The sequence below is a fragment of the Triticum urartu genome, chromosome 3 (assembly GCF_003073215.2).
Source record: "Triticum urartu cultivar G1812 chromosome 3, Tu2.1, whole genome shotgun sequence".
NCBI lineage: Eukaryota > Viridiplantae > Streptophyta > Magnoliopsida > Poales > Poaceae > Triticum > Triticum urartu.
The window spans coordinates 658,667,275-658,688,226 of NC_053024.1; the positions used below are offsets into that span (position 1 = coordinate 658,667,275).

General features: G+C 46.3%; 1 long non-coding RNA gene across 1 annotated transcript; it reads right to left on the reverse strand.

The window, feature by feature from the left end:
* Positions 1–18,928: 18,928 nt before the first annotated feature.
* LOC125549022 lies at positions 18,929–19,570 on the reverse strand. The gene is made up of 2 exons (XR_007301221.1): positions 19,383–19,570; positions 18,929–19,251 (listed from the first exon to the last, which is right to left on the reverse strand). It is a non-coding gene; the product is annotated as an uncharacterized LOC125549022 (long non-coding RNA).
* Between the last annotated feature and the right edge of the window lie 1,382 nt (positions 19,571–20,952).

Here is a 20,952-nt window from a genome sequence, read left to right on the forward strand (position 1 = left end):
TTTGGTCTACATTTGAAACAATGCGGAATAGTTTCGCAACTCACGCCACCCGGAACACCACAGCGTAATGGTGTGTCCGAACGTCGTAATCGTACTTTACTAGATATGATGCGGTCTATGATGTCTCTTACAGATATACCGCTATCGTTTTGGGGTTATGCTTTAGAGACGGCTGCATTCACGTTAAATAGGGCACCATCGGAATCCGTTGAGACGACGCCTTATGAACTATGGTTTGGCAAGAAACCAAAGTTGTCGTTTCTGAAAGTTTGGGGCTGCGATGCTTATGTCAAAAATATTCAACCTGATAAGCTCGAACCCAAATCGGAGAAATGTGTCTTCATAGGATACCCAAAGGAAACTGTTGGGTACACCTTCTATCACAGATCCGAAGGCAAGACTTTCGTCGCTAAGAATGGATCCTTTCTAGAGAAGGAGTTTCTCTCGAAAGAAGTGAGTGGGAGGAAAGTAGAACTTGATGAGGTAACTGTACCTGCTCCCTTATTGTAAAGTAGTACATCACAGAAACCGATTTCTGTGACACCTACACCAATTAGTGAGGAAGCTAATGATAATGATCATGAAACTTCAGATCAAGTTACTACCGAACCTCGTAGATCAACCAGAATAAGATCCGCACCAGAGTGGTACGGTAATCCTGTTCTGGAAGTCATGCTACTAGATCATGATGAACCTACGAACTATGAAGAAGCGATGGTGAGCCCAGATTCCGCAAAATGGCTAGAAGCCATGAAATCTGAGATGGGATCCATGTATGAGAACAAAGTGTGGACTTTGGTTGACTTGCCCGTTGATCGGCAAGCAATTGAGAATAAATGGATCTTCAAGAAGAAGACTGACGCTGACGGTAATGTTACTGTCCACAAAGCTCGACTTGTTGCAAAAGGTTTTTGACAAGTCCAAGGGATTGACTACGATGAGACCTTCTCACCCGTAGCGATGCTTAAGTCTGTCCGAATCATGTTAGCAATTGCCGCATTTTATGATTATGAAATCTGGCAAATGGATGTTAAAACTGCATTCCTGAATGGATTTCTGGAAGAAGAGTTGTATATGATGCAGCCAGAAGGTTTTATCGATCCAAAGGGAGCTAACAAAGTGTGCAAGCTCCAGCGATCCATTTATGGACTGGTGCAAGCCTCTCGGAGTTGGAATAAACGCTTTGATAGTGTGATCAAAGCATTTGGTTTTGTACAGACTTTTGGGGAAGCCTGTATTTACAAGAAAGTGAGTGGGAGCTCTGTAGCATTTCTGATATTATATATGGATGACATATTATTGATTGGAAATGATATAGAATTTCTGGATAGCATAAAGGAATATTTGAATAAGAGTTTTTCAATGAAAGATCTCGGTGAAGCTGCTTACATATTGGGCATTAAGATCTATAGAGATAGATCAAGATGCTTAATTGGACTTTCACAAAGCACATACCTTGACAAAGTTTTGAAAAAGTTCAAAATGGATCAGGCAAAGAAAGGGTTCTTGCTTGTGTTACAAGGTGTGAAGTTGAGTAAGACTCAATGTCCGACCACCGCAGAAGATAGAGAGAAAATGAAAGATGTTCCCTATGCTTCAGCCATAGGATCTATCATGTATGCAATGCTGTGTACTAGACCTGATGTGTGCCTTTCTATAAGTCTAGCAGGGAGGTACCAAAGTAATCCTGGAGTGGATCACTGGACAGCGGTTAAGAACATCCTGAAGTACCTGAAAAGGACTAAGGATATGTTTCTTATATATGGAGGTGACAAAGAGCTCATCGTAAATGGTTACGTTGATGCAAGCTTTGACACTGATACGGATGATTCTAAATCGCAAACCGGATACGTGTTTATATTGAACGATGGAGCTGTCAGTTGGTGCAGTTCTAAACAAAGCGTCGTGGCGGGATCTACATGTGAAGCGGAGTACATAGCTGCTTCGGAAGCAGCAAATGAAGGAGTCTGGATGAAGGAGTTCATATCCGATCTAGGTGTCATACCTAGTGCATCGGGTCCAATGAAAATATTTTGTGACAATACTGGTGCAATTGCCTTGGCGAAGGAATCCAGATTTCAAAAGAGAACCAAGCACATCAAGAGACGCTTCAATTCCATTCGGGACTTAGTCCAAGTGGGAGACATAGAAATTTGCAAGATACATACGGATCTGAATGTTGCAGACCCGCAGACTAAACCTCTTCCACGAGCAAAACATGATCAGCACCAAGGCTCCATGGGTGTTAGAATCATTACTGTGTAATCTAGATTATTGACTCTAGTGCAAGTGGGAGACTGAAGGAAATATGCCTCAGAGGAAATAATAAAGTTATTATTTATTTCCTTATATCATGATAAATGTTTATTATTCATGCTAGAATTGTATTAACCGAAAACATAATACATGTGTGAATACATAGACAAACAGAGTGTCACTAGTATTCCTCTACTTGACTAGCTCGTTAATCGAAGATGGTTATGTTTCCTAGCCATAGACATGAGTTGTCATTTGATTAACGGGATCACATCATTAGGAGAATGATGTGATTGACTTGACCCATTCCATTAGCTTAGCACTTGATCGTTTAGTTTGTTGCTATTGCTTTCTTCATAACTTATGCATGTTCCTATGACTATGAGATTATGCAACTCCCGTTTACCGAAGGAACACTTTGTGTGCTACCAAACGTCACAACGGAACTGGGTGATTATAAAGGTGCTCTACAGGTGCCTCTGAAGGTACTTGTTGGGTTGGCGTATTTCGAGATTAGGATTTGTCACTCCGATTGTCGGAGAGGTATCTCTGGGCCCTCTCGGTAATGCACATCACTTAAGCCTTGCAAGCATTGCAACTAATAAGTTAGTTGCAGGATGATGTATTACGGAACGAGTAAAGAGACTTCCCGGTAACGAGATTGAACTAGGTATTGAGATACCAACGATCAAATCTCGGGCAAGTAACATACCGATGACAAAGGGAACAACATATGTTGTTATGCGGTCTGACCGATAAAGATCTTCGTAGAATATGTGGGAGCCAATATGAGCATCCAGGTTCCCCTATTGGTTATTGACCGGAGACATGTCTCGGTCATGTCTACATAGTTCTCGAACCCATAGGGTCCGCACGCTTAAAGTTTCGGTGACGATTGTATTATGAGTTTATGTGATTTGATGTACTGAAGGTAGTTCGGAGTCCCGGATGGGATCGGGGACATGACGAGGAGTCTTGAAATGGTCGAGACGTAAAGATCGATATATTGGACGACTATATTCGGACATGGGAAAGGTTCCGAGTAATTCGGGTATTTTCGGGGATACTTGGGAGTTACGGGAATACGAGGAAGAAGTAATGGGCCTCATGGGCCAAGTGGTGGAAGAGAGGAGGTAGGGCGCGCGGCCCCCTAGCCCAAACCGAATTGGATTAGGGGGCCGGCCCCCCTTTCCTCCTTTTCCTCCTTCTCCTTCCTTCTCCTTCTCCTCCTTCCTTTCCTCCTCCTAATAGGAGTAGGAAAGGGGAGTCCTACTCCTACTAGGAGGAGGACTCCTCCTTCTGGCGCGCCCATAGAGGGTCGGCCGGCCTCCCCCCTTGCTCCTTTATATACAGGGGCAGGGGGGCACCTCTAGACACACAAGTTGATCAGTTGATCTCTCCCAATCGTGTGCGGTGCCCCCCTCCACCATATTCCACCTCGGTTATATCGTAGCGGTGCTTAGGCGAAGCCCTGCGTCGGTAGCAACATCATCACTGTCACCGCGCCGTTGTGCTGAAGGAACTCTCCTGTGAAGCTCTGCTGGATCGGAGTTCGCGGGACGTCATCGAGCTGAACGTGTGCTGAACTCGGAGGTGTCGTGCGTTCGATACTTGGATCGGTCGGATCATGAAGACGTGCGACTACATCAACCGTGTTGTGCTAACGCTTCCGCTTTCGGTCTACGAGGGTACGTGGACAACACTCTCACCTCTCGTCGCTATGCATCACCATGATCTTGCGTGTGCGTAGAATTTTTTTGAAATTACTACATTCCCCAACACTACCGTACACAGATAAAAGAAAAGACCACTACTCGTCGATTTCTGACTCCGACTCGGTAGTGTCCTCCTCCGACGTCTGAATGTAGGCGTCAGCATACGCCTCGTCTTCAAAGTCCCAACCCGACGTTTCTCATAGCTTCAGTTTCAATTGAGCTGCCTGCTACCGCGAACGCTTGTTCTTCCGATAGGCGGCTCGCTCCCTCCTCCTCGCGTCCCTCTCCAACCTCCATTGCTTGTAGAACTAGCGCTCGTTGACGATGTCCTGCGGGAAGCCTCCGCGCCACACCATCAAGGCTTGCACGTCCTTCTCCGCGATGGCGAGGCGACGCTGCCGCCTCCGGTGGACACGACGATCCTCGTCGGTGAAAAGCCACGGGAGAGGCGCCAGATCCTGCGCCCGCTGGCTCGACACACTGAAAAATTTCATATCCCGACGAGGCCTCAGGAGGCGCCACGCCGCCGCGTCGTGCGCGCGGGCCGCCTCCTTTGCGGTGTCGAAGGTGCCGAGGATGAGACGTTTCTCGCGAAACCAGATCTCGGAGGAGAAGGCGCCGGAGCGGCGCTCGCGGACTCCGCGAAAATCCGAAGCGCCCAGGCGGCGGATCGACATGATGGCGCAGAGGCGGCGAGAGTGGGCGGCGAGCAGAGGCGGCGAGAGTAGACGGCGGACAGAGTGTGGAGGGAGCGTCTTCTTTATAACGAGCGCCGGCCGTGGCGCGCACGCGAACCTTTCCCGCGCGCTGGAGCGCCAAAACCAACGCGCGCTAGGCCGTTTTCCCCCGCGCGCTGGTGCGCCAAAACCAGGGCGATGACATGATCTAAAACGCGTGCGGTCATGAAATGGGTCGGCCCGTTGGGCGCACTGCCGACCCAAAACTAAAAAGGGGCGGACGGCGGGCGGACGGCCGACCCAAACGGATAAAAAACGAACAATGCTAGCCCCTTCGATAGACGCTTCCGAACGAAAAAATATATAATAAAAAAATTAAAAGCACGTAAGCGCTTAAGCTTTCAACGCAAGACGCTAATCGATTAAACAGCACAAGCGCTTGGCGCTTGGTGCATGGGTTTGCGCCGATGCCTGGGGTGACGTCAAGATTTAGCACGGCAAGCGTTAATCAACCAGGATTAGGATCCTGGCGCCCGGGCTAAGCGCCTCGCAATGGAGATGCCACGCGCCCGTCGCGTTGATCCGTGAGCAGTGCTTGGCTCGTGGTGCTGACGTGGCTGGGCTATCTCAACTCCCGACGGGTGATGGCCACAGCACAATTACTCCCACCGATCGAACGACCAAGCGTGCGTACATTGACGATCGTTGATGGGAAGGCCGGGTCGGAGACAGGGATGGATGCATGCATGCGCTGTGCGGGGAAGAAGAGTACACGGTCGTCTTCCTGGGAGTTGCCTCGTATACGTGAATGTTTTTTTTAGGGTAACGTATACGTGAATTAATCCGTAAGCTCACCATGATCAGAATACATGGCTACTTATTAGTCGGTCGCCAGATTAGATCCGCATCTACCGATCCAGCTAGCCAACGATGGGTCGCTTCATCTTCGCCGCATCCACGTCGTCCTAGTACCTAGCTAGCCAGCCATCGACCGCACGGACAAATTTGGGCGCCACCTTGTCTCGTGGCTATCATCCGCCGTACAGACGGCTACCACAGCCCAGTCCTCAATCAGGGCGTCTTCAACGGAAACCTGTAAAAATTCTTCCGCATCCATTCGCAGACACGGATGCAGGAGCCAGGAGGCAGTTATTCAACATCAGCCGCATATTTTAAACAACATTTTGGCAAAGCAGGCGAAATTCATATACAAAAGACTAAACACGCGCAAGTTCAACTAATCTCCAATGTTACGAGTGGTCGTGTCGTGTGATATGAAATTATGAATAGTCCACACCAGTATGTGAGTACTTGAGGTGACCGAACACATTGTTGTTGAAGACACAACTACCGCAAGGCCACCGCTAATTTCGTCGTCGGATTGTGATCGAAGAAGACGCCGGGAGCCCACGAGATATCAAAATGGAAGAACCTCTCGCTAATACACACACGACAAGACATATGACACTAGCGTTAGTGCCACCACCGCGAGATAAACCCAATCGGTGTTGGAATATTAGGCAAGTTCATGATTAATTCCAGTAAATAATTCATGACTAGAAGAGATACTAGCATGCAAAAATCTAGCAAACTAGAAGAACAGCAAGACATGCATAACAGCAGCGAACACGTAACAGTAGTTGTAGAAACAGACATGAACAGAGGATGTTGGACGTACTGATCGTTAGCTATTATGGGTGCGACAGTGTTGATGACGATGTTGGCGACGATCTGCTGCTGACAGCGATGAATACGACGATGAGTAGCACCGCCCGACTTGGACGGAAGACGACCCGTGATGACGAATTTGAGCAGTCGCGCACAGCGCTTCCCAAAAACCTAATTCGTCCTCTTCCGGTGCAGGATCGCAAAGACGAACGGTTCCGGAGACCTGCTCTCCCACGCGCCGATGCACGCCGGCGTTTGGGATGGAGTAGACTACGATGGCGGCGCAAGTTGTGAGATGAGGCAAAACCCTAGGTGTTTTTCGGTGTATATCTGGCCGCAGCCGGTAGCTGTATATATATTAGGACCAGAGGCGGTATTGTGTCGCGACCACAATCCCAAACCGACTCGGTTTCTAATTCGTATACTTACCGGACAAGAAATCAAAAAAAATTTGTCTGCCAAGACATAAAAGTAAAACGGCAAAAGGAAGCTGCGCTCCTGCAAGGAGACGGACCGGATTTCGGTGGACCATTCACGCGCATGTCGCATGTACGCGCCGGCTCGGCACGGCACGGCACGGCACGGCACGGCACGGCACGGCACGGCACGGCACGGCCCGGCCCGGCCCGGCCCGGCCAGGCGAGGCGAGCGAGCGCGCGCGTGTGGTTTTCCCTTTCTCTTCTCACACACCACTTAGAGTGGTAGAGAGAACCCACTATATAAAGAGGTCCAACTCTTCTTCAACTTCCAAGGTGGGACTAAACTTAGCACCACCACTTGCCATTTTACACATGGGCTTTGAGATTTCAGAAATTGCTACGAGCCTAGCCCATTAATTCTAACAATCCTCCACCAGATCTCAAATACCCATTTAGAGATTTGCCTTCTCTCACCACTTGTTTAATATACCAGTGTTTCAGCAGAGACTGTTAAGTTGAACTTCTGCCTAGAACTTTAAGCTACATCCATTCACAACTTGACAATGGACTATGCCTTGAATTGCTAGTTTTGTGTGAACAAGTTTCACTCAAAGTCTTAACCAGTACCTGACCGCCAGTAGGCTACCCCGCGGTTTGGAGCTTATATGTCATACTCCCTGGTCTATTCGTGAGTTTACTAGAGATCACCCAAATCTCATAGACTGCGACGTTTACAGTCAGAACTCATATAGGTGTGTTCTTTCAAGACTGCTCTGTAGGACAGCATCTTTGCTAATTATAGCCAATAGAACCACATTAAGGAATGTTGCCGACCTGCCTTACAGATCTGAGCCTTACAGCTCTGAGAGTTTTGCATCTTCACTTGGAGACGATCATAAGTTATTACTCTCCTCAGTTAACCAATAGTTTGTTCTTCCCAGATCCTAATTCACGGGATCTCCGATCACAAAGGTTGGGTTACTACTATGGTGTAACATCTATGGGTCTCATACCCATCTCCCTCGATGCAATATCTATCACATTTCGTGATAGTCCCTTTGTAAAGGGATCTGCCAGGTTTTTGTCTGTTTGTATATACGTAACAGTTATTACTCCGGAGTTTCTCAACTTCCTGACAGACTTCAAACGTCTTTTCACGTGTCTTGATGACTTTGCATTATCTTTAGAATTGTTCACTTTAGCGATAACCGTTTGGTTATCACAATTCATAAGAATAGCCGGTACAGGTTTTTCAACAACCGGCAAGTCCATCAAGAGCTCACGCAGCCATTCTGCCTCAACAGTAGCTGTGTCCAAAGCAGTTAATTCTGCTTCCATAGTTGACCTCGTCAATATGGTTTGCTTGCAAGACCTCCATGACACTGCGCCACCACCATGAGTAAATACATACCCACTTGTTGCGTAAAGTACATCAACATCGGAGATCCAATTTGAATCACTATATCCTTCTAGCACAGCAGGATGCCCTGAATAAGTAATTTCGTAACTCATAGTACCTCTCAGATAGCGCAAGACCCTTTCTAGTGCATGCCAATGATCATCACCCGGGTTGGACATGAACCTACTCAGTTTGCTCACAGCAAAAGAGATATCTGGTCTTGTAGCGCTAGCTAAGTACATGAGTGAACCGACAATTTGAGAGTATCTTAATTGATCTCTCGTTTCTTTCTTGTTCTTTCTGAGTGTCACGCTGGGATCATAAGGTGTTGGAGAAGGCTTGCTATCCATAAAACCGAATCGGTTCAAGACCTTCTCAACATAGTGAGATTGCGTTAATGTAATCCCACTCTCATCCTTAATAAGTTTGATGTTTACAATTATATCGGCTTCTCCCAGATCTTTCATGTCAAAACTTTTTGATAGAAAAGACTTGACCTCATTAATTGCATTAATGTTTGTACCAAAGATCAGTATGTCGTCCACATACAAACATAATATGACACTATTGCCCCCACCATGGCGATAGTAAACACACCTATCAGCCTCGTTAATGACAAATCCTGCAGAAGTCAAAGTTCTTTCAAACTTCTCATGCCATTGCTTAGGTGCCTGTTTCAGACCATACAAAGATTTTAACAACTTGCACACCTTTCTCTCTTCACCCTTTACCACAAACCCGTCAGGCTGATCCATATAGATCTCCTCTTCCAACTCTCCATTGAGAAAAGCTGTCTTTACATCCATTTGATGAATGATAAGACCATAAGAGGCAGCCAAGGAAAGTAACACTCGAATGGTGGTCATTCTAGCAACGGGTGAATAGGTGTCAAAGTAATCTTCGCCTTCTTTCTGAGTGTAGCCCTTGGCCACTAGCCGCGCCTTGTATTTATCAATAGTACCATCAGGCTTTAGCTTCTTTTTGAACACCCACTTACAGCCCACAGGTTTACAACCATATGGTCTATCAGTTAGTTCCCAAGTTCCATTAGAAAGAATTGAGTCCATCTCATTATGAACAGTTTCTTTCCAATCATCTACATCCGGAGATGCATATGCTTCTGCAATCGTCTTGGGTGTGTCGTCCACAAGGTATACAATGAAATCATCACCAAAGGATTTTGCAATCCTTTGTCTCTTGTTCCTTCTAGGAACTTCATTGTTATCCTTCTCAAGGACTTCCTCATGTGATTGTTCGAAATATTCATCAGTTGTACTAGATTCAGGAATTATCTCAGAAGAAAATCTAGCAATGCTATGCATATCTTTCATAGGAAATATGTTCTCAAAAAATGTTGCATCACGAGATTCCATTATAGTATCAACATGCATATCAGGTACTTCAGATTTTACCACTAAAAACCTATAAGCAATGCTCCGTTGAGCATACCCTAGAAAGACACAATCCACTGTCTTTGGTCCAAGTTTGCGTTTCTTAGGAATAGGAATATTGACCTTTGCCAAACATCCCCAAGTGCGCAAATAAGAAAGTGATGGTTTTCTCCCAACCCACTCCTCATAAGGGGTTTTCTCTTTATTATTGTTGGGAACTCTATTCAGGACATGACATGAAGTCAATAGAGCCTCCCCCCACCATACCTTAGATAAACCAGCAGTGTCTAACATGGCATTCACCAAGTCAGTCAATGTGCGGTTTTTCCTCTCGGCCACTCCATTTGATTGAGGTGAATAGGGAGGCGTCCTCTCATGAATAATACCATGTTCCTCACAAAATTCATCAAAAACTTTTGGAAAATACTCTCCACCACGATCGGACCTAAGACGCTTGATCTTTCTCTCTAGTTGATTTTCAACTTCAGCTTTATAGATTTTAAAGTAGTCTAATGCTTCATCTTTAGTTTGCAACAAATAAACATAGCAAAATCTAGTCGCATCATCAATCAAAGTCATGAAATATCTCTTTCCACCTTTTGTCAAACACACCATTCATCTCACAAAGATCAGAATGTATGAGTTCTAGAGGTGCCAAGTTTCTCTCCTCGGCAGCCTTATGAGGCTTTCGAGGTTGCTTAGATTGCACACAACTATGGCACTTAGAACCTTTGGCAACTGTGAAGTTCGGAATTAAACTCATGCTGGATAGCCGAGACATTAAACCAAAATTAATATGACATAAACGAGAGTGCCAAATACTTGCATCATCATTAACACTAGCACAAATTTGGTTTACTGACTTATTGCAAAAATCTGAAAGAGAAAAGCGGAACAAGCCTCCGCACTCATAGCCTTTTCCTATAAATTGTCCAAATCTTGACACGATTACTTTATTGGACTCTAAAACTACCTTAAATCCATCTCGACATAGAAGGGAGCCGCTAACTAGATTCTTGTTCATAGTAGGGACATGCTGCACGTTCCTTAGTTGCACGATCTTTCCTGAAGTAAACTTCAGATCCACCGTGCCAATGCCACGAACAGAAGCATGTGACCCATTCCCCATTAGGACGGAAGAATCCCTTGCGACCTGATAAGAAGTAAACAGGGAAATGTCAGCACACACATGAACGTTAGCACCCGAATCAATCCACCACGAAGATGATTGAAATACTGAAAGCACAATAGGTAAATTACCATACCCATCAGTATTGCTAGCGGTCACCATGTTGACAGTCTTGGAGCTTGTTTTCCCTCTGCGGTCTGCACGTTCAGGGCATTCCTTGGAAAAGTGTCCAGGCTTCCCACAGGCGTAGCACTCTAGCTCAGCCTTGTTGAACTTCTTCTTCTTGAAGGTAGTAGTCTTGGTAGGCTTGTTGAAAACAGATTTGTTCTTCCCTTTGTTCTTGTTCTGTGGGTACCTCTGCACCATGTTAGCAGTAGGCTGAACCTCACCTCCTTTTTCAGTGGTATCTTTAGCCCGAGCTTTTTCTTCAACATCAAGAGATGCAATCAGATTTTCAACTGATATCTCCTGTCTCTTATGCTTCAGAGTTGTGGCGAAATTCCTCCATGAAGGAGGCAACTTTGCAATCATGCACCCAGCCACGAATTTGTCAGGTAGAACACATTTAAGGAGTTCAAGTTCCTTCACAATGCACTGTATCTCATGAGCTTGTTCAACCACAGAACGGTTATTCACCATCTTGTAGTCATGAAAACTCTCCATGATGTACAGTTCACTGCCTGCATCTGTTGCACCGAATTTTGCATTCAGTGCATCCCACAGAATTTTTCCGTCGTTTATGTGCATGTACACATCACACAGACGGTCAGCAAGAACACTCAGAATGCATCCCACAAACATAGTATTGGCTTCCTGGAATTTTCTCCGATCTTCGTCGTCATTCCCTCTGGAGCACCAACACTAGCATGGAAAACTTTCAGAGCAGTAAGCCAGAGCGTGGTTTTCACCTGCCACCTCTTAAAGTGCACACCGGTAAACTTATCCGGCCTCAGTGCATCAGCGAATCCAGCCATAGTTAACTCAGGAAATTGCCTATAATTAGGTTTTTGAATTGTTGGAATATTAGGCAAGTTCATGATTAATTCCAGTAAATAATTCATGACTAGAAGAGATACTAGCATGCAAAAATCTAGCAAACTAGAAGAACAGCAAGACATGCATAACAGCAGCAAACACGTAACAGTAGCTGTAGAAACAGACATGAACAGAGGATGTTGGACGTACTGATCGTTAGCTATTATGGGTGCGACAGTGTTGATGACGATGTTGGCGACGATCTGCTGTTGACGGCGATGAATACGACCAGAGGCGGTATTGTGTCGCGACCACAATCCCAAACCGATTCGGTTTCTAATTCGTATACTTACCGGACAAGAAATAAAAAAAACTTGTCTGCCAAGACATAAAAATAAAACGGCAAAAGGAAGCTGCGCTCCTGCAAGGAGACGGACCGGATTTCGGTGGACCATTCACGCGCATGTCGCATGGACGGCCCGGCCCGGCGAGGCGAGCGAGCGCGCGCGTGTGGTTTTCCCTTTCTCTTCTCACACACCACTTAGAGTGGTAGAGAGAACCCACTATATAAAGAGGTCCAACTCTTCTTCAACTTTCAAGGTGGGACTAAACTTAGCACCACCACTTGCCATTTTACACATGGGCTTTGAGATTTCAGAAATTGCTATGGGCCTAGCCCATTAATTCTAACAATCGGCGGGCAGGTTTTTTGATTGGTCCGCTGCGCCTAGTGGCTAACCTGATCACTCATGTGATGGTCGATTAGGGCTGCACAAAAAAACACGTAGCTCGTGTGACTAACAAAGGTTCGATAGCTCAGCTCATTAAGCTCGTAAGTCGCACTTAATGAAGAGAGCCAACCACTGATCTTAGTCTGTTAAACTTAATGAGCTTAATGGATGAACTACTCCTTCTGATCCAGATTAGGAGATTATATGACGTGGCTCTAGTAAACCTTTACAAAGTTATACTAGAGCTGCGTTGTTTAACTGGGTCGGAGGGAATAACAAGTTTGTTAGTACACTACAACACATAGAGCCGGCATGTCTTGAACTCAGGGGCATATGCATCCATTTTTCTTAAATGCATTCTAAATACATTTTAAAATGTCAAAAAATTCAAAAGAAAATTTCACGCATACATTTTAGCAAATGTGTATGTACGGCACAAAGTTTTGTAAAAAAAATGTCTTTTTGTTTTATCTTCGTAAAAAGACAAATTTCAGTGCATCTAAATAGCGTTTTACGACATAATTTTATGGCTTTTTTTTGCAAAGGCCATAACAAAAGTTATTTTTCCGTAAAACTTTGTGCACGCACATCACATAAAACATGAAGACGTATCCGTGCAACCTTTTTCGGATTTTTTAGCATTTAGAAATGTATTATTCAAAGTGGGTTTATAATCACCCGGGTCCAGTGATGCACTTCCCCAACACATATTCTTGTTTTACATGATACCATTTTCATTGTACCTCAACCTGTATATAGTCAATCTAATCGACTCATCCCAACCCCCATAGGAGGCAACGAACTAGTGCGCCTCCTTCCGTAGTTACCATCTTCCGTTGTAAAAATCACACCCACGCTATCATCCTATATGATATAACATATCCTAGTACGTTAACGAGCGCTGGCAAGTTTTAAACAAACATAGCCAAACAAGAATTTTATTTCTCATTAAGCTTAACGAGCTAAGCCTTAATTGAGCCAAGTAGCTCGTTAATCTCGATGGATGTCCTAACCAAACCACATAGCTGATAGTACCATTCAAGGTTGTCAAAATCGTGATTTTGAATCGGATCGGAGCTTCGATGGTAGAATCACAAATCGTAGAATCTTTATTATCAGAATTGTAAAAACATAGATTCTATGAAGTAAAATCGTAGAATTATAGGGATCAGTTTGGATCGTAGAATTGTATAATAGAATTATGATTCCGACAACCTTGATACCACTAACCTGCTACCACCACGCGCGCGCGCAGTTCTGGAGTCAAAATCTAACGCAGCCGTCGCGTTGCTTCGCGGGAGGCTTTGCGCGTCTGGTCGCCATCCAAAACTGCTGCATGAGTGCATGATTCCGAGATCGGATCTCCACCCATCCATCCAGGATCCAGCAGATGCATGATGTGTCCCTTGTAGGAGTAGTCGTAGCCTTGTGCTCGCATCCCAATCAACGCATCGGCCGGTCCGTTTCGTACGGCAAGTGCGCGTCTCGTCTCGCCTCGTACTCTCGTGGTGGTTATCCGGCGACGCATCGCCGTCTCGCCCTCTCGTCTCGTCTGCTGCTGCCCTGGTCCAGATGCAAACTCCTGATTCGCATTCTTCTCTCCACTGTCAGCGAGTCCATGTTCGTGTGCGTGTGCGTGTGCGTGTGCACGGCACGGCAGGCAAACGGCGATCGGGGAACCGGGGAAGGGAAGTGAAGGGCATCGTGTATAGAGTACTGCGTAGAGGGAAGCTGACTCAGGGAGGTCCGAAAGGGCGCTTTTGTGCTTGGCATCTGCTTAGGGTGCTGACCTGGCCGGGGGGCAATCTGAACTCCTGATGGGTGATGGTCACAGCATAATCACTCTCACCCAACGACCAAGCGTACGTACGTACGTACTGGCCAGTGGCCATCATGAATTGATGATCGTTGATGGGAAGGCCGAGTCGGAGACAGAGATGGATGCATGTGCCATGCGGGGAAGAAGAGTGGTACGGTACCATGTACTCATACGTCCTAGTACTACCTGGGAGGGACGAGCGAAGACGGACGTGCGCGCTTTCTTCCTAATAGTTGCCTTGTATGGCCGGCCGCCGGTGCGAAGATGAGACGCCGGTGAATGTAAGATCACGAGCCATGTGTACTCCATTTTGAAAAAAAAACAAGCCATGTGTACGTGAATGAATCCTTAAACTCACCATGATCGTTATACTCTACCTCAAAATATCTGGCTACTCAGAGCATCTAAAGCCGGGCACCCTAAACACGCCTCTAACGCCCCGGACGGGTTGATCGGTCACAAAAATTGACACATCCGAACGCCTCAAAGAAGACTCAAACACCCAGACTAACCGGCACCCTCATATCCAGCCTAAATATGGGCGGATATGAGACGGTCCAGGCGCGCCCGCCACGTCGGCTTGGCCCAGCCTGGGCCATGCCTGCTCCACAAATATCGTTGTCCGAAAAATCCTAGACCGTAGTCAATCCGAACTTCACTTCACTCCCCTCTCCTTCCACTCCACTTCCGATCCCCTCCAAACGCATCCAATGGCCGGTGACCGAAGCAGCGCTACCCTCGGTGGGGACTCCGGCTCCGACAATGACTGGTCTAGCTTGCTGCACGAAGTGGAGAGCGACGATGTGGAGTAGGTCACCCTCCGCATCGCATTGAGGCGTTCGGTCGTCGATCAAGGCGGATCCGGCAGGGGCGGATCCACTTCGTCAGGGCCAGGCGCCCATCGACGCAACGCCCGCGACGACACTGGCCCGTCCCGCCTGGCGCGCAGCTCTGCTCCTCCAGGTACGCCGCCCATCACCAGTACCCTCTGCTCCGGAGGTGGTGCCCGGCCACCGCTGGGTCCTCATGCCTACGCCGGGGCCAGCGCGCACTCGGACGTCTGAGTCGGAGGCATAACTTGAACAAAATTTGCAAAGTTTGAATTTTTAAATAATCTATGCACACGACATTATAGAACGGATGAAGTACATAATAATATTTTCATTGTACCTCGATCTATATAGTCAATCTAATCGACTCATCCCAACACATAGGAGGCAACAAACCAAACTAGCACCTCCTCACATGCTCACCATCTTTCTTTGTAAAATTTACACCCACACTCTCTCTCCGTTTCAAAAAAAAAAACACCCACACTCTGGCTCCATATGCTATAACATATCGTAGTCTATTAACAAGCGCTCACGAGCTTTAGACGGAAATAGCCAAACATGATTTTTTTTCTCATTAAGCTTAACGAGCTGAGCCTTAATGGAGCCAAGCAGGTGGTTGATCTCGATGGCCCACTAAGCCGATCAACTGTTTGGTTCCATTCGATGGCGCGCAGTTGTAGAATCAATCTAATGCACCCAAAAAAATCTAGCGCACCCGTCGCGTTGATTCGTGAGCGGTGCTTGGCACGTCTGGTCTGTTCGTGATTTTGGCCATTCGCTGCATGAGTGCACAATTCCCAGATCGGATCTGCATCCATCCGTGATCCGTCTCCAGCAGATGCTGCGTCCCTCCCTTGTAGCCCTTGCGCTCGCGTCCAAGTCGACCATCGGCCGGTGTCTGTCCCGTCTCGTTCTGTCGCCCGTGTCGTGGTGGTTAACCGGCGACGCGTCGCAGTCTCGCTCGTTTGCTGTGCCCGGGTTCCAGATGCGAACTCCTGATTCGCATTCTTCTCTATCGTAGCCAGTCCATGTCCGTGCGCGTGTGCACGGCACGGCAGGCAAGCGGTGATCGGGGAACTGGGGAAGTGAAGTGAAGACAGCAGGCGCGGCTACGTAAGTAGAGTATATACGTACGTACAGGCAGGCTGGCTCGGGGAGGTCCGAAGGGGCGCTTTTTTTCTCCTGGCGTGCGGGGTGCTGATCTGGCTGGGGGGCTGTCTGAACTCTTGATGGTCACGGCACAATTACTCCCACCCAACGACCAAGCGTACGTACTGGCCAGTGGGCGTGATGAATTGATGATCGTTGATGCATGTGCGGGGAAGAAGATCACAGTACCGTGTACTCGTAGTACGCCCAGCTACCTGGGAGGGACGAGCGAAGACGCACGTACGAGTTTTCTTCCTGGGAGTTGCCTCGTATGGCCGCACAGATTTCTCAAGACTTCGATCAGCGGCGTCGTGGTCGGGCTCGAGCGGGGCCAAGATGAAACGCCGGTGAAAGTGGCGAAGCCACATGTTGGCTGTGTAGTCAATTGACTACACAGGTTTGTGAAAAAAAGCATCATGTAGAAGCACAAACATGCAAAAAATAATACAAAATTCATAGAAATACATATATCTTGACTACACAACATTGAGTTGATCACACATGATTAAATTTCTGACACCGCCACTGCCGGTGATTGTTAGCAGAATAGCAGATCACGCGCCACGCACACGTGAATGAATCCGTAAACTCGCCACGATCGATTATACTCGACCTCACAATATCTGGCTACTGATTAATCAATGGCGAGATGGGATCTGCATCTGTCGATCCAGCCAGCGAATGACGATGGGTTGCTTCTTCTTGGCCGCATCCACATCGTCCTAGCTAGCTAGCCAGTCAGCCATCGACCGGCCGGACAAATTTGTGTGCCCCCTAGTCTCGCTAACTTGGGATTGCACTCTTCTCGTTAGTCTCTCTTTTTGTTAGTACAACTCTTCTCGTCAGTCAGTCCATGCGTACCATGTTCGGAGGCCAGGGCCCGGCCGGAAGGGAACCACGACAAGAACCATGGAACAAAGGGAGTACATTAATATATGGTCCAACACCTAATTAAGTATTTTTCTTAACACACAAAAATGTTTTTCTTTTCTTGTGTAGCATTTCTTGAAGTTGGCCTATAAGCTCGAGAAGAGGGAGGGCCTCTAGCATGTCACGTTTCTTTTGAACTTTTAGCAAGATTTTATTTACGTTTTTTTATGTCAACCGTTATTATATTTTGCATCTAGACGGACAATTACGTGACATTTTTAGCAATAATGGGAGGGGACAGCATTACCTAATTATAAAAGGGCGGAGTGAATTTTGTGAAGATTACTAGAACTCCTTTACAACGAGGGGAACCAAGAAATTCATCCTTTCTTTACATTGTTCTGCCAATGTCATATAGCATAGGGATGATCAACCATTGAGGTAATTTGACGCAAGACAGAAGGTATGCCAAGAGGTCGCCAGGGCGGAGGTCTCGAGGAGTATATCCAGGGCTGAAGATATAATGTCTAAGCGGCCTGATGCCCGACAGTGATTATCTAAAAACTAGAATGCCACTAGGCCTAGGGAGCAATTCTCATTGATTTCATGATGCCTCATATTCCCTAAATTTAAGCTTCTAATGGTCATCTTTTCTGCTTCCCTAATTCTGTTCCTTCAAGCCAGTGATTGGTAGCAACAGAAGTATGCATGTAGTTGGGTGTTCTCCTACTTGAGAGGATGAGAATGGTTATGACGACACACACATATATAGGGACACAAACATACATGACATTGACATCTGTATGGGTGGATGCACCTCTTGATTTTATTTCTATTTTTTAGTGGATGATGTAATTAAATGTTGAATAAAGCTAGCCTTGAAGGTTTTTCGTTGAAAAAAAAGAAAACCATCGATCAGCCAGACACAATTGTACGGCACAGGCTGGTTGCCCCCTAATCTCGTGGCTGTTATCAGCCAGTACATCTCCACGTTTGCTACAGGTTGCTGCTACAGCCCAGTATTTTTTTTCTGCAATAATGCTAAACAGACAAAGAGTTACACGCGATTACATGTTGACTAGAATTTTTTTCATCTACTAAGGGCATCTTCAATGGTTGTAAGATAGTTGTTGGTAGAATTTGCTACATAGGATTTTTTATGATGTGTCATACAATAAATGAGGAAAGAGGGGAAGGTTGTATGTACATGAACCAACACCCCTTACACAAGCTCCAATGTAGAATGAGAGAGCACCTTATTTATTATCTCACATCCTATTGGGCAAACTAGATACAACCAATTGGAGTTGTTGTATGTTAAGGTGTTGGTTGATGACATGGCATATTTTACCAACAAACTAACATACAAACTGTTGGAGATGCCCTAACCAATCATAAACTTGCCCCCCCTCCCCTGATTTTCAGGGGGGTGGGCCGCCTCGCCACCTATTGACCAATCAAATTAACCCTCTTTGTAAAAACTTGTAACTTGTTTGTACGTGTAGCATTACTCTTTTTTCTGAGAATGCTGCTACAGCTTACAGCCCAGTCGCCAACGTCTGATCGCACTCTTCTAATTAGTCAGTCCATGCGCGCGACATTCACAGGCCAGGACCGTCCGGAATGGAACACCGATGACAGTGATCGATAGCCCAGTGGGCGTGTTTCGTTGGGAGGACGAGACCGGACAAGAATGGTTCAAGTGATCACGTCACCTCGTCCAATTTTATTCCCTCCTTCCAGGTTTATTCCTGTTTATATACCATTTATTTTGAAAAAATGGCTACATAAGTTATATGATTTTTAACATACGCACTGTTCACTGTTATATCCATGAATTAGTCTTCTTTTGTGTAGCTCACGTCGTGAACCATTTCATCATGGAACGTTATACACATGTAGAGTACATGCATATGTATATGTGGCTTTTTTTAGATGTTTTTGATACTTCAAAGTGTGATTTTTTTTTCGAAGAAAAGAGACTCCGCGCCATGACATCTTTTCCCTTGAAATGTGCTGCTCATTCATCTATCTCAAGTCGAGTCAGGCGCAGTTTGTAGCCGAGGCATGAACTTTGTCCGGAGACAAAATTTTTTTTTGAAAGATCCAACATGGTGATGGTGTTCAATTAATTGTCGAGAGACAATTAATTGTCAACCTGCGGGTTCTTAGTCATGAGTACCCTTCATCGAAAGATCTGTAGATAAAGTCCCAATTTACCTGTCAATCATTTCCACTAATTTTGTTCAGTTTCCTTTACAGAAAAATATTGTTTGAGTTTATCAATTTCGTCCATTACATGTGTGATGCAAGACATAATTTCGTCGGGAGTGATTTAGTAAGGGGCCTACCTTGCTGGAATGTGATACATTGAGAACATCAAGAAGATAGAATGCCGCTTGGCCCAGAGAGCATTTTTCATTGCTTTCCTGGTGCCTCATATTCCCTAAAGTATTGTTTTCTTCTTCACTAGTTCCGATTCTTCGGGAGCCGGTCATTGATATCGGTGGAATTATGCATGTGATTGGGCTATGCTTTGTTGGAGTGGGTGAGAGTGGATGTTCCAATACACAGACAAACACACACATATATAAGGAGGTGAACATGCACAACACTTAAGGCATGTTCAAAGGACTGCCCATGGTACTATACTATTTATTTTATTTCAAAAACTGCATTTTAGATATGATTTCATGGTCTGTCATAACTTACATTAAGTGTGACTTCTGCGATTCTAGCTTGAATGGTCGACATTGCCTTTTCTTTGCATAGAGGTCGACACTGCCTCAGGCATATGTATCGGACATACTCTTCGGTGTATTATACCAGCTACTTGAGAGAGAGAGAGAGAGAGAATAGGAGTATATGCCTGCACATATGGACACGGCGTTTTGGTGCTCGGGCGCAGCTGCACCCGAAATCTTTACCATCTGTTCTCATCTGGGGATTCACATAACTCGTTCTGACAGGTCTGTGCCGGTACGCTGGAAAACCGATATACTTCGCCGTGTATGTAGCGAACAATGCGTGTATGCGGGCCGGAATCGTATGTGTGGACGTCCATCGTCGCGCGGGCCTGGCTGGTCCGTGGACCAGATCGTTTACTTTTGTAACCTGAGCCGTGGAAGGGAGTTACGGGACAGGCGGGTGTGTCAAAGCTGAGCCGACCAACCGGCCGCCGCCGAGGACAACACATCTCCCTCCGGCTGAAGGCTGCAGCGGCTGCAGGTAACCAAAGATGGAGGGCGCTAGCATGGAGTTTTTGCTGGACGCGGTCGACAGGTAAGGAAACCCCGCCCTCTGGCTGGAGATCTATCTTTTTTTCTTGGCAATGCAGTGGACATGGCGCGACGGCTGACCATTGTTACGCCGCCCGCAAATGGCTATGTCTGGCAGATTCCCCTACGGGAGGAGTACGCGGAAAACTTCGAATACCTAGATCCAGTTCCGCTTGCAGTCGTCCCGCGGGGTGATGGCACCGGCGGTGAGCCTGCTGACTCAATCGCTGGGTCCGGCTGCGGGCAGAGAGTGGGCGGCGCTAGCCAGGGGCACCCAGAGGCCGACGAGCGGCGTCGACGGGAGGCCTCGCCGATGAGATCCGCATAATCTGCCAACAGAGTGTATCCTGAGCCCCCTGGATGGACAAAAAGGTGCAGCCGCAAACCACTTCTGTTCCTCTGTTCTGCATTTTAATTTGTTCGTAGCTGCTCTGTTTTTTCCTACTTCCTAGTACTCCAGCATGGAGCCATGATAATCAGTGAAAATACTTAGAAATCATAGTTCTTGGTCTTGAACAAAAAAGACTGCATCAAACTGAATCTAGACTTTGACGAAAAAATTACTTATGGAAATGCAATTGTCAGGTAGTGATACGTATATATTCAGAAATCTGATGAAGTAGAAAAAAAAACGGACTGGTTA